This window comes from Juglans microcarpa x Juglans regia, chromosome 2D (genome assembly GCF_004785595.1).
Source record: "Juglans microcarpa x Juglans regia isolate MS1-56 chromosome 2D, Jm3101_v1.0, whole genome shotgun sequence".
NCBI classification, from domain to species: Eukaryota; Viridiplantae; Streptophyta; class Magnoliopsida; order Fagales; family Juglandaceae; genus Juglans; species Juglans microcarpa x Juglans regia.
In genome coordinates this window covers 13,390,721-13,404,328 of record NC_054596.1, presented here as the reverse complement: position 1 = coordinate 13,404,328, position 13,608 = coordinate 13,390,721, and positions in this window count along the sequence as shown.

Sequence of the window (13,608 nt, the reverse complement as noted above, 5' to 3'; positions counted from 1 at the left end):
TTAAAAAAATAAAAAACTTGAGTTGAGATAAAAAAAAAAAAAAAAAAAACAAAGAAAAAAAATAAAGAGCTGAGAAAGTATTGAAAATAATGATTTAAGAAAAAGAATGATGGGACATATTTAAATGTACAAAACAGAATAAGGATGTATAGTATACCAGGTACTGTATCGGAACGGAAAATTCCGGTCATCCCAACCATAACATGAGAACATAATTTAAAAGTATGCTTTCCTTCCGTTAAAACTATTAAGGGGTTTACAATTTGCACCCAAATTATCAAAACTGTTACATTACTCTCAAACCATTATCAAAACTATCAAGGGGTAAAACCATTATGCAATCCACACAATATTGAATCTTCCTAGAGGTTTTATACTTTGCACTCTCTCCCACTCAAGGTCTTTTAAGTTTGGGTAAGAACTTGAATGAATTTTTATTTAAATCTTGAGGATCTGATTTTTTTTTTAATTTTTACTTTTATCAATTAACATTCATGTTTAGGAACATTGGCATTGAGCAGGAAAATTCAGGTGAGAGTGATTCTCCATTTTATCAAAAAGAAAATTGTTCGGGTGATCAATAAAGTATATATGAGAATTGTTATCTCTGATACAGCCCCATAAACTTCCTTTATAAACAGTAAATATATATATATATATATATAGAACATTCTTGGATCCATTTATTAGAAAATGAAGAGAGAGAGAGAGAGAGAGAGAGAGAGAGAGAGTACAAGTCAATCTAAAAACATAAGAACTAATTATAACACGTTCTGATGGATGTGTAATATCCATGCACGTACGTACGACACTTGCGTAGGCACTGTTCAACAAGGCCAGCCAGCTAAAAACCTCTCTTAGAACAATCAAGGAGATGGAACCAAAGGGAAGAAGAAAACATACGATTTCGCATGAATTTATTAATCTTCAATACTCGTCGTCGAAGCTATAGGTAAACTTGCTCTTGATCCACTTGAAACTGTTGCGGAAAGAAGATTTGAGCTTGCCTTCCATGGCGTACATGTTGTAGGAAGCCACCCTTTTCCTCCTCTTGAGCTCTGGATTCCCGGAACTACTGGCTGACCTATCTATGTTGCCACTACCACTGTTACTGGGAGTACTGTTGAAGCTGTATGACTTGGACCTGTCCTCGAAACCAGATCGGATGTCCGAGTATGGGGTACTCGTGTTGTACCCAGAAAATGATTTGCTCCTTTCCATTTAATGAATCCTAGCTTGGCTAGCTAGCTCCAGCCACATTTAAATTAGGGATTGGTGAGAAATCTTTGGGACTCTTGTGCTTTTCTGATCTCCTGTAGCCGACACCTTTCAAAATGCTCCAACTTTTTTTTTTATATATATATATATATATTTTCTTTGTTTATATATATCATCTTCTATCTGTATGTTTTGTACATAATGGCTATATGTACAAAACATTGCATTCGATACCAGGTTTGATTTTTGTATCTGTTAATTATACGCCAAATCAACGGTACCGAAGAGGCATATGGATACGAAAATGTGTGTATTGAGTAGTGTATATATGTAAATTATAATTTTGGTGGTGGATAGATTAATATATTGTGTTGGGTAGTGCGGTATGCATGGGCCATGAAGTGGGTTTAGTTCATGATTAAATAATAGAATCCTCTAGATACGTCCTTCTAAGTAGTACATGAGATGGTGGTTACTGGATAATAGAAAGATATGCATATATACGGCCACGGGATGTAGTGGCAGACATTGATTCCGATGGGAATTCCTCAAGCACAAGTGCTTCATGAATAACGTTGGATGATATATATATATATATAATATATATATATATATATATATATATATATGTGTATATGTATGATCAGGGGCGGAACTATGTTGTAGGTTGGGGCTACCGCCCCCACCCCAAAAATAAAAAATTAAAAAAATTAGTCTTATATATTATATAATTATAATTTCAAGTGTAAATATTCTTAAAATATTTAAGATTGCCTCCCCAACACTCAAACACACAGTATATCACTCAAACATCTTTAAGTCCATTAACATAATAGTTTTGATTTGACATCTTTATCTTTCTTTATTTGCCTTTAGTGTGCATTATGTGGTTTGTTTAGTTTCATATCAATGATATCATATAAGTTTTTCTTGTCTTTCTGAGCTTACATATATAGTTACACAATTTTTTTTTTTTTTTTTCGTTTGAGTCATTCTCGACTTCATTAAATTTCTTGCCTATCACTTGTACATAATCTTCCTTTACAACCTTTGAGATGTTTTTAACCACATATTAATCAGTTAACTAACTAGAAGTTTCAAGAGAGTTTATCTAATAGTTAAAACAAATCTGGAAGATTCTTGCATATGAGAGGTAGCAAATTTATCTAACTAGATGATTGATGAGACGTTTCTAGAGAGATAGAGAGTGAAGAATTTATTTTCTTTTGTGAAGAATTTATTAGTTATTCACATGCTTTTTTTTGTTTACTTATTAATAGTAATACAATTATACAATAAAAAAACTAAGACTTTTATATTATCAGATACTTTTTTAGTTTTATTCTTAATCTATAAATTTTTCTTAAAACTTAGAAAAATATTAGTAAATTGAGAAAAATTGTATAATTTTATGACGTATGATTATTTTTTTATATAGTCACATGCAAAAAGTACATATTATTTATGCTGACACATAACGCACACTTTGCCGATCGCCCCCCCAGACACCAAATCCTAGTTTCACCCCTGTGTATGATACCAAAAGTGGGTGGAAGCACAAAGAAATAGAATGATAAGATAAACTGGAGTGACCAGATAACTGAGGTGCAAATAAGTAAATAAAAGTAGTGTGTAGGTAAAGAAAGTAGATCGAGTGACCAAATAACTGGAGTGCAAATATATGGAGGACCAAATAGCAGTTGGAGTCAGAGGGGACTAGAAGATTGGAGTGCACACAAGTAAACAAAAGTAGTGTAAATAATAGAGGCGGAAAGAGAGTAAGCAACATACTCACAAATACTCAAAATATTCACAAATTATCATTTGAAACAGTTGTTCTTCATTTTAGATGAACATTAACATGTACATGAAACTATTTAGGAATTACAATAGAAGAGTAAGAAACAGGTGAAGAAAATGGTTCTTAGGTTATGAAGTTCCTAAGGGTTCTTGTAATAAGCTCCTGCCTCTCAACAAAACCAAGCCCTCTTTATATAGACAAAGAGAGGCTTACAAGTACAATAATTCTCAGGATGAACAATAATTTTGACTTTTTTTACTATTCATTTGACCAGAGAAAAGTTACTGAAAGAATAGGTAAAGCAGCGAGAATCTTTGACTTTGCAGGAACCTCCAGTGAGACTCATGGGGTTTTCAACAATAATTGTAGTAGTTTTTGTTGGTTGGTACCAACGTCAATAATTAAAACATGGGATCAATCTCTAGATAACCTTGGAGTGATTTCTGGATCAAGTCTGAATATGTCATCATAAGGATTAATATTATCAACAGAGGCTTCAGAGGATGTCTTAGACTCATCATCAGAATTATCATCATTGTCTTGGAGGGACTTTTTCAATAGATAAATTAAATCTTTGTTCTTAAGTCCTTGGAGAATAGACTTTTTCTTGGACTTAGTCAACTTACTTGATTTATCAGATGAAATAGTTGTTATTTTGCCTAAGCAATAGGGTACACTAGCTCTTGAAGCAGCGTTTTAGTAGTAGGAAAATTTGCAGGAAAATCTTCATTACTTCCTAGATTCAGAGAAATTACAAGAAAACCTCTATTAACATTATCAATTACGCCTTGGTTATAAGGAAATTTATCCCACTAGTATTCGACGAACCAATTGCTAACAAGGATATCATTTTTCTTCGCATAACTCTATTTCAAAATTTAAGGAACTTTGTATTTCTTGCAGAAGTGAAGGGAAACAGGAAATTCTTGACCATGTTGGTCAGTCTTGCAAACAATGGCAAAGTATTTAAAACCACCATTGAGTTTATCAAGAAAAAATTCCTGAATGAGGCCAAATTGTATCCACCATCTCAGAAACCATAGAGAGAATTGGGAATTAAAATTTTTATCAAAGTTAATAACCATGAATGAGACATCTCAGTATTCTAGAACAACAAGAATTTGAACCAAATTTCAATGTAGTCATTGTAACAATAGGAAACATCTAAATCAGGGATTTTCTTGACAACATTGGGATGGATTCTCCATTTTTCTTCTTTGATCAAGTTTAATATGTAAACATTGTTGTAGATCAAGTTGATTTTATTATTTTTATCAAAAATAGGTTTAATCAAGATCAATTGTAATTGGGTGAGAATAGAGAAGTAGTCTTGAAGTTTCTTCTGAGTATTTTCAAGAATCTAATAAAAACCAAGGGAAAAATATCCAAAAGCGATTTTGGAGAGATCGGTATATATTAAACGATTAAGTTCAATATAAAACAAGTTCTGACAATATTACTTTTGAACATAATCAGTCATTGAAGAAGAATATTATCAAGATTAAAAGATTGAATAGGTTGTGGGATTTAGCGATGATATTAGCATATGGATCATGAGGAGTAGCTAAAGCATAAAAGAAATTGGTCTTAGCAATACTTGTACTACCTAAGGTAATAAACCAGTTTGTGAGATCAAGGGGGAATCAGGTTCATGCTTCATGAGTTGCCTGTCAGGGCCAAGAACCTGTTGAACCTGTTTATCTTTGCCGATTTTTCTACTGGTCGTGATTATGCAAAAATTCATGAGTAAGAAAACTAAGGATAACATTTTGGAAACCTTTAATATACTCAATATATAATAAAAAAAGAAAAACACTTAAAATAGCTTGCTAGGCAAAAATATGTTTTGAAACAATATTCCCAACATCTTTTCTAATACATATTTAGTACTAATACATAATAGAAATTTTTGATTTAACAAATCATTTTGAAATGTAGAAATACATAGTACTATAAATAAAATTTCTTCCTTAATAGTATTATAGTTCATTTGTGCATTATTTCAGGCTCTAGAATGGAAGTGAACAATTTGTGCAGACGAACTTGGTGAAACAATTTATTTTAGAATGCCACCATACCTAATATCGAAGCATGCATCAATTTCAACAATTTCGAAAGAATTAACAGTAGAAATACCAAGACAAGGTAAAGCCGTGACACAAGTTTTAACTTGCTTAACAAAGGAAGTATGAATATCTTATCAAAGCGGTGGATTGGACTGTAATCTCTCAAATAGTGGTTTACAGTGTTTCCTAAGGTCTTTGTAGAACTCAGTAACATATTAATTAACCAAGAAATCGTTGTAACTAGGTTTTATTAGTGGTGACATTAGGAAATTTATCAACAGAGATTAGATGGATCTATTGATAGGACAAATTTGCCCTTAAAAAATATCATAACCAAGGAAACAGATTTCGGTTATAAACAATTTAATTTTCTTAGCAGAGACAACAAGACCATTTTTTTTATGACTTCCATAAACGAATACAAATGTTTCCAATGTTCAACAATAGATTAGGAGTAGATAAGGACATTTTCAATGTAAACAATGGTGAAATGACTAAATGAATTGAAAGTATTATTCTTGATATTTTGGAATTTACTAGGCGCATTTTTAAAACCAAAGTGAATAAAATTTCACACATAATGTCCAAAGGGAGTGGTAAAAACAGTTTTGTACCTATCACTCTCGCTAATCTGTATTTGCTAAAAACCAGATTTCATATCAAATTTTTAAAAAACTAAAGCATCACTAAGTTTGTGAATCGGGTCATTCTTATTGGGAATGAGACAACTAATCCATTCGAATATCTTGTTCAAGAGTTTGTAATTAATAACTAAGCGATGATCACTCTCACAATCTTAGCATTTTTCAGAACATAGAAAGCAGCACAAGACCAGGGTGACTTATTATGCCTAACAATCTTTTTAGCAAGCAAATCATAGATTTCATTTTTGAAAAATTCTAAAGTCTCACTATTCATTTGAATAGGTCTGACTTTAGTAGGAATATTCTTTTCAAAAAAATTTTTAACCTAAGGCAAATCAACAATATGTTTCTTCCAAATGCTTTCTTTCTTCCAATGCCAGAAAGCACTTGGAAGATCAAAACAAACATCATCACCAAGTTTTCTTTTTATTAAAACTATCAATTTTTTACAGTAACAATTTACCAAATAATCTTTCAGCAGCTTTTTTAATTTGATTTCCTATTTCAGAAAATTCAAATATTTAGTCTTAGCAGAGATCAAAACACTAAAATCTTTATCAGTATCAATATCAAACTCTGAGGAAGACTCAAACTTTACTTTCTGTCCAAAAGGGTTAGTAGTAATGTCATCATGTTAAGTAAGAAATGGATATAAAGAAGAAATGAAAAACATACCAAGAATCATCTTATAATTCATATTTTTAACAAGAACGGAAGATATATTAAAGCAGGCATTATTTTAGTAAACATGAGCATTATTCAATTCATATTTAATATTCATATGAGAACCATTGCCAGAAAATAATTTTTCAGTAGACTTTTCATAGTATTTATTATGAATTATACCTTTTTGGATACAATTCATATCAGCTCTTAAATTAATTAAAGCAATAACATTAAATTCAAATTCATTGCAAACAATAATCCTTACTTTAAAAAAATATTTCAAAGGAATATGATAATCAATCAAACACACTTTATCAGTATTAGAAAAAGGTTCTTGATGATTGGGGCCAACACCATCATCTTGCTCATCAGTATTGGAAAGATTATGTTGATCAAGCTATTTTTCAAACTTTAAAAGTAATAACTCTTTTTTTAAAGAGTTATTATTATCATTTTTAATATTGTTCATCTCATTCTTGAGTTCAACAATTTCTACAGCTAGTTCGTGAACAGCCAACCATCGCACTGTAAGAATTGAATAGGTTCTATCTATGGTCATTTGGGCCTCCTAAAAAAATCTATTAAATTCATGGAGTTGTAATAGAAACCATTTTTTGTGATGGAGATTATTAACAAAAGTGTTTTTGAATTTCTTCTTATTGAATCTTTCCAAAGTTTCATCAAGGCTAATTTTGGGTTTAGCAATTTTCTCATAATGCTCTTTCACCATATTTTTTTGAACTTTTGGAGATATTCTTCCTTAAGATCAGGGTTGGTAATTTGGCTAATCAAAAGGTTTTCTTGTCCTTCACCCTTTAAGAGAACATTAATAGTTTTGCAGCAAGAATTATTGCAACCAAAATTTAATAGGAGAATCAGATAATTCAGTAACAGAGTGATAATCAGAATCACTTGTACTAAATTCATCGAAATAAGATGGCTCAGAAGATCTTGATTCCAAAATATGAATTGTGAGATCCCTATTTTCATGGGTTTTTTATTATTTATTTAAATATGTTAGTGTTATTTTATTTATGTTATTTTAATTGTGCTATTTTATTTTTTTTATTTATATTATTTTATTTTATTTTATTTTGGTATATTTTGAGTTTGGGTTATTTATATTGTTGTGTTTTATTTCTGGGCTTGTGTGTGTGTTTTTAGTATGGGGTGTGGGTGTGTGAGTTAGAAACCCAGCCCAGCCCGTGCGCCTGTTTAAGCCCGAACCCAGCCTTGTGATTGAAGCCCAACCCGAGTGCTTGATACCCAGCCCAGCCCGTGCGGCCCGTGTGAACCCAGCCCCCCCACTTATCAATATGACATTGTTTTGGGTCAAGGGAAAATTAGGGTTTTATTCTTTTCTCCTTTGACGCTGCACTGCTTCATCTTCTTCCTTCTTATTTTTTCTTCTTCCTTCTTCTGTTTTCTTCTTTTCTAGCAGCTACTGTGTGTCAACCCTTCCTTTTCCACCTCCTTCTTGCATGAACTCTCGGTGTCGTTCGGTGGAGGATCCTTAGCTTGCTGTCATGCGTGCCGCTCCCCACGGCCACCACCTCTTTCTTCTGCAAGCTTCTCGGTGGTGTTGGGCATGACTTCCGGGTAGTGCTATCTTTGCCGCCGCATCACGTGTCCGCACGATATGCTTCTCCTCCTTCAAGGCTTGCTGCCATTTTTCTCTTCTTCTACCCGTGTGACACACGGGCACTCCCACCGCCACTTTTGGCCTATAAATAGGTCACAGGTTCCCTCAGTTTAAGCCCAAATAATCACACATCTTCCCTCTCTCGCTTAAGCTGTTCACATTTGTTAGTGTTTGAGTTTTGTTCTGTGTTTTTTTTACTGTGAACCCGTGAGCTTGTGTTACTCTATTTGATTCTAGAGTTGTGAAATTTGAACTCAATTTCTTGGAATTTCATGCGTACCGTGAGTTGATTATTCCTCCCATTTGATTTAGACCGAATTTCTTTTGTGAGAACCCTCTAGAAATGCCACTGTTTTAATCATTATTGCCGCCGCCATATCGCCAGCTTGAGCAACGCTTCTTTCGTTTGATCTTTCAGATTTTTTCCATCTTCGTATGTATGTAATTATCCAATGCAATTCATGAGTTTTAAAATAATATTGTTATAATTGTCATTCGTAAACTGTTGATTTGTTGGTCTGTTGGAATTGGGCCTTGGGCAGTTGAAGTGTTTGGTTGTAAACGGTGTTGTTATTGGAAATGGGCCTTGGGCCGTTGCAGTGTTGGAATTTTAAATGTAATTGGGCCTTAGACCGGATTGGAGGACGGGATTACGCGTGTAGTTGGTTGTATTTGTAATTGTTGAGAATTTATAAATGAATTATTTAATATGTCATCCAATAATTGTTGTTATGCACATTTATCGCCTTAATAAATTGTGCTATGTTGTCACGTTGCCTATTTGGAAATAAGACTGTTGTGATATTTGTGTTGGTGCGTGTGTATCACGACTCCAAGCCGAGATAGGCCATTATCTCGGTGGAGCTCCTTTGGTCACTCGGGAGCGTAACAGACTGACGTTACGTCCCCTGAGTTGTAGCAGGGCGACGATGGGAACTGACGATACGGTAACGCTCTCGTACCGATTCAGTGGCCTTTTTGCTGGCGAGGTTAGAGGATGCTTGGCCATGTACACGCTGGGCTCGGAATTGGGCATCACTCGTTATGAAGTTTCATGCACGGATGTTACCCGTGGTGTGACGATGAAAGCCAGGGTGTGTAGACGGTCCATAGGGAAGACCGTGGTGCATGCATAATAAAATAATAGTTTTAATTGGGCCAAAATGGGATTTTGGCGTGAGTGATTAAATGTGTATTTTGGGAAAAAGGAATGAGGTTTAGTTTTTCTTCATATTTGTCCGTACGGGGACGTGTGATTATATTAATGTGTTTTAAATCTCTTAGATGTTGTTTTAGTTAATTACTTGTTGAGATGTCATAATCCCATAGTGGTGTTTTACCCTACGGTTCCGTCTTATGGTACCATAGAGTCTGACGCAGAGCCCGAGTTTGAACCCGAGGGATCAGCTCCGTCGGAGGTTTGAGTTGCTGAGACGTTGATCAGCGTTATGGGATTTGTTCCCTTATGTTATTTCCTGTCTTTAATTTATGTCGGATGACTGTATAAATCTTGTAAAGATATTTATTGTTTTTGAACAATTCTGGTACTTAATAAAGAAATACATTTTTATTTCTTTGCTGCGAATATTATATTGTACACTTATTGCATGTTGTACACACTCTGAGCACTGGTCGTTGGGGTGCGTGATCCGTGTGGTCATCATCCCGATGTCACGAACTCCACAAAAATAACACGTGGGGGTCGAGGGTGCCACAAGAATCAATTCTTCTTTAGCATTGTTTTCAATATTTAGATGATTTATCCTTTTTTTCATCCTGCCAAGTTTTCTAGTACAGTCCTTAATGAAATGATCGTACTTACTATAATTGACACATTTTCATTTCGCAGAACTTTGAGTAAAATGTTTTTTGGAAACAGGTTTTTTCTTTTTGTAAAAATATCACCTTTTTTAGACCTTTTTTTTTTTTTTTTGGCCTGGAAAGGGCTATAGGAGGTAAGCCAAATTGTTCATAAAATTTTCTCATTTCATACTTGACTTTCTTGATATTTTTCAGTTGTTGATTTAACATCTTTTGATCATTACACATATTAATACCAAGTTTCTTAATAGTATTGATAATATCATCATAAGTGAAATTATCATAATTAATCAAACCAGTAGCGTTAGTAAGTTCATCTTTGACCTTATAAGCAAAAAGATGGGCTAGGTTATCAATAAATTTTTCTTTTCAATAGGGCTTCAAATTGTCTTCCCGCATAACTCTGGAAATGAAAAGATTTTGATACCATCTATAATCAAAATAGTAGGGCATATCAAATTATTTAAATAATCACTAATACGAGTACCAATATTAAGAGTACTAATAAAATGTTTAACAATAGTATAAATCGAAATGTTAACACCATTAGGGATACCCTGACCGATAGTAGTATAAAAAAAAGGCATATCATCATCATTTTCATGCTTAACAGCATATTTGACGGTTTGTCTTGAATCATCAGTAATATGCTTATCCCACCAATAACGAAGAGTACCGAAAAACCAATAACTAATAAATCAACAATTTCAACTTGAGTAAGATAATGGTTAGTAACATAAGCATTAGAAACCATATACATCTTATTCATTGTATCGAAAATTTTTCATTCAGATAACTCATAAATATTCCACTCATAAAGCTTATTAGCATAAACAGAAGATTGTGTTTGAAAAAATCTTTTTCAAATTGTAAATAAGGAATAGGTTTAAAATACCAATTTTTTGTAAAACTCATAGGATTAGGTTTCCGGAAAAACCTTTTTATCTCAATTTTTACTAAATTAGTTTTCTCAAAATTTTCTTCGAGTAAAGTAATATCATGATCAGTAAAAAAATTGGAAGATTTAGTTTCTAGTCTTCATAAGAGATTACCTTCTTTCCTTTAGTGATAACACAAGCAGTACCACTAATAGAAGCTTTGGTATTCTTAGTTTTTACCTTTTTATAAATCAGAAAGCATTTGATTAGTTTTTCAATGGTTTTGGCTTGGTCACTCTTGATACTTAAACCTTGCCTTGTTTCAGGCAAGTTAACCAGAGGTTTTTTCAATCTTAATAGAAGAAATAGATTTTTCAAAATTTTCTTCAATATGATCTAGTTGTTGACCAATAACATGTAAAGAATTGTTAACAAAATTATTTTGTTCAATAATATTCTTTGTTTCAGTGGAAGTGGGGACATTAGAATCAACAATAGTAATTTTAAAAGGATAAGCCTTGACCTAAGATTCTTGATGGTTAATAATAACCATCTCCAGAGGTGGAAGGTTTGGCTGAATAATATATTTGTTTCCAGTTACAAAATTTTATTTTTTTTTTAACCATATTTAAACTATTCTAGGAAACATTCTTTGAAACATAATAGTTTTCAATAAAATAAAAAAACAATATATGCTTTCGCATATTATGCATTTTTTCTTTCTATTTTCTTTTAACACGTAATTTTTCTTTATTATCAAAAGTAGCATGACAGCATTTTATTTTTTCTTTCTTAACAAAACTATATTCATTGTACAAAGAAATTAAATCTATTTCAAAAGTTCTATTTATCACAAATATGAGATAACTGGTTATGAATAATAGGTGCAACAAAATCAAAAGCACTAGGAGACATGGACGAAGTCTTTTCTTCTTCTTCTATCTCTTTTAGATAAATCTGTATTTTTACTAGTATAATAAGCAGTGCCAAGTTGGGAGGCATTACTAGCAACTCCTTTTAGCTTTAAATCATGCTTAATATTACTTTTTTAAAAATCATTGAGATCTTGATCTCTCCTTGCTAGATTTTCTGAAGCAGTAGATCCAGCGAAAGAATTTATTCTTTCGTTAATCATCAGAAATTTATTAACTTATTATCAAAACTTATTTTAACAGTATCATTGAGATATTGCTGAATATAATCAATGTTGATCTAATCAGAAACAAGTTTAGCAGGCTGAGATTCATGTTCCAATAACCGTTCATTAGGTACAGCAATATCTCTCCAACGAATCATTTTCGAAATTTGGATCTTAGCATCAAGAGTATAACTTTGTATTAGCAAAGTTTTATCACCTTGAATTTTTCAAAATAGCTTTAGAATTTAAATTAGTTTTTAACACTATAATAAATATGATAAACAATAGCTCGGGGTTTACTACCTTCATCTATACCGTAACCTGATGTCAAAGTATTCAAAGTTAAAACCTTAAGAATATTAGGATCATCCAAAGCAAAAGTTAGATAAGGAAAGCAATCAAAATGAACAGGGTCATTAAACAAAGATGATTGAATCATACCAAATATACTAGTTTCAAATTTTTTGATTCTAGCATCTCTCAAACATAGAAGTATAGAAGCATTTACATCCGTACAAGTAAGAGGTTTAACAACAACTTGAACAAAATCAATATGTAGGAATTTATAACCTTTAATAAGAAAATCATGAATAGATTTTCGATTAAACAAACAACATTTTTCATAAGTTTTGAAAATAACATAAGTTTGTTCAAAAGTCTTAACATTAAACTCAGTCTTAAAAACAAACTGAATCCAACTAGTTTTGTAAATGGCCTTGGCATCAATCTTAGGAATACTTCATTTATTGAAATCAGGGGTATCAAACTCTTCAACAGATTAATCTTCCTCATTAATAATATCAAAGGGTAAACTGAATATAGAGCTAACAAACTAATTGGATCTAAACATCCTATTTATTTTCGATCACATTAAACCCTAAGGTCAACACTTACCATGTTTTCACTCAGGTCTCTGTGGCATTTCATAACACATACCCTAATCAACCATGTACCGCTCATGCCCTACATTCTAAACGAGCCTTACTGTTTGGTGGTCAGAATTCACTTTACAACTAGGATGGCACCAACAATGACAAGAAATAGACACAATAGAGTAAATGGTGAGGATAGAAAAATAGAAGATAGGAAATGAACAAAAAGAATAGAGACTATAGAGCATCCCAATGCTATTCTAATATGGTTATACTAGGTAAAGGTCCAATTCTCAGGTAGAAGAGTAATAACAGAAATACACTAAAATTCAGATATTTCTTCACAATATTCCACGCATGCAGACCTATGATTTCATGTTAAAAAAACAAAAGTCCCATGGTCAAAATTACTCTTAAGCTTTGTTTTATATTTTGTTCTTCGGCTTCCTCTTTGAAAACAAAAGCAGCCTTATGTGATATTATGAGAAAAGGATTAAGGGAAAAAAAACCTAAACCTGATGGCTGATGTTTATTTCTTGATGTGGAAATTCAGCGACACCAATATTTGAAGTTTTATATGAGGATATGCTCGTCGCTCTAATCAACGATGAAATCATGAAAAGCACTGGCAGGCCAAGATGGTGACTCGACCTGTTTATGAGAATATGACCCCATCCATGCCCATGGGTTTAGGTTTTAGACAATGGAGGGGAGGGGTCATTATCAAGTTCGATAATAGTGGAAGAACTATATTGTAGGGTTAGAAGAGGTTTCGCCAACCACTCAATCCACCATAACAATATAATGGAGCTGAGGCCCACGAGTCCCCACAGGCTTGTTTGCGGCAGCAGGCCACCCCACG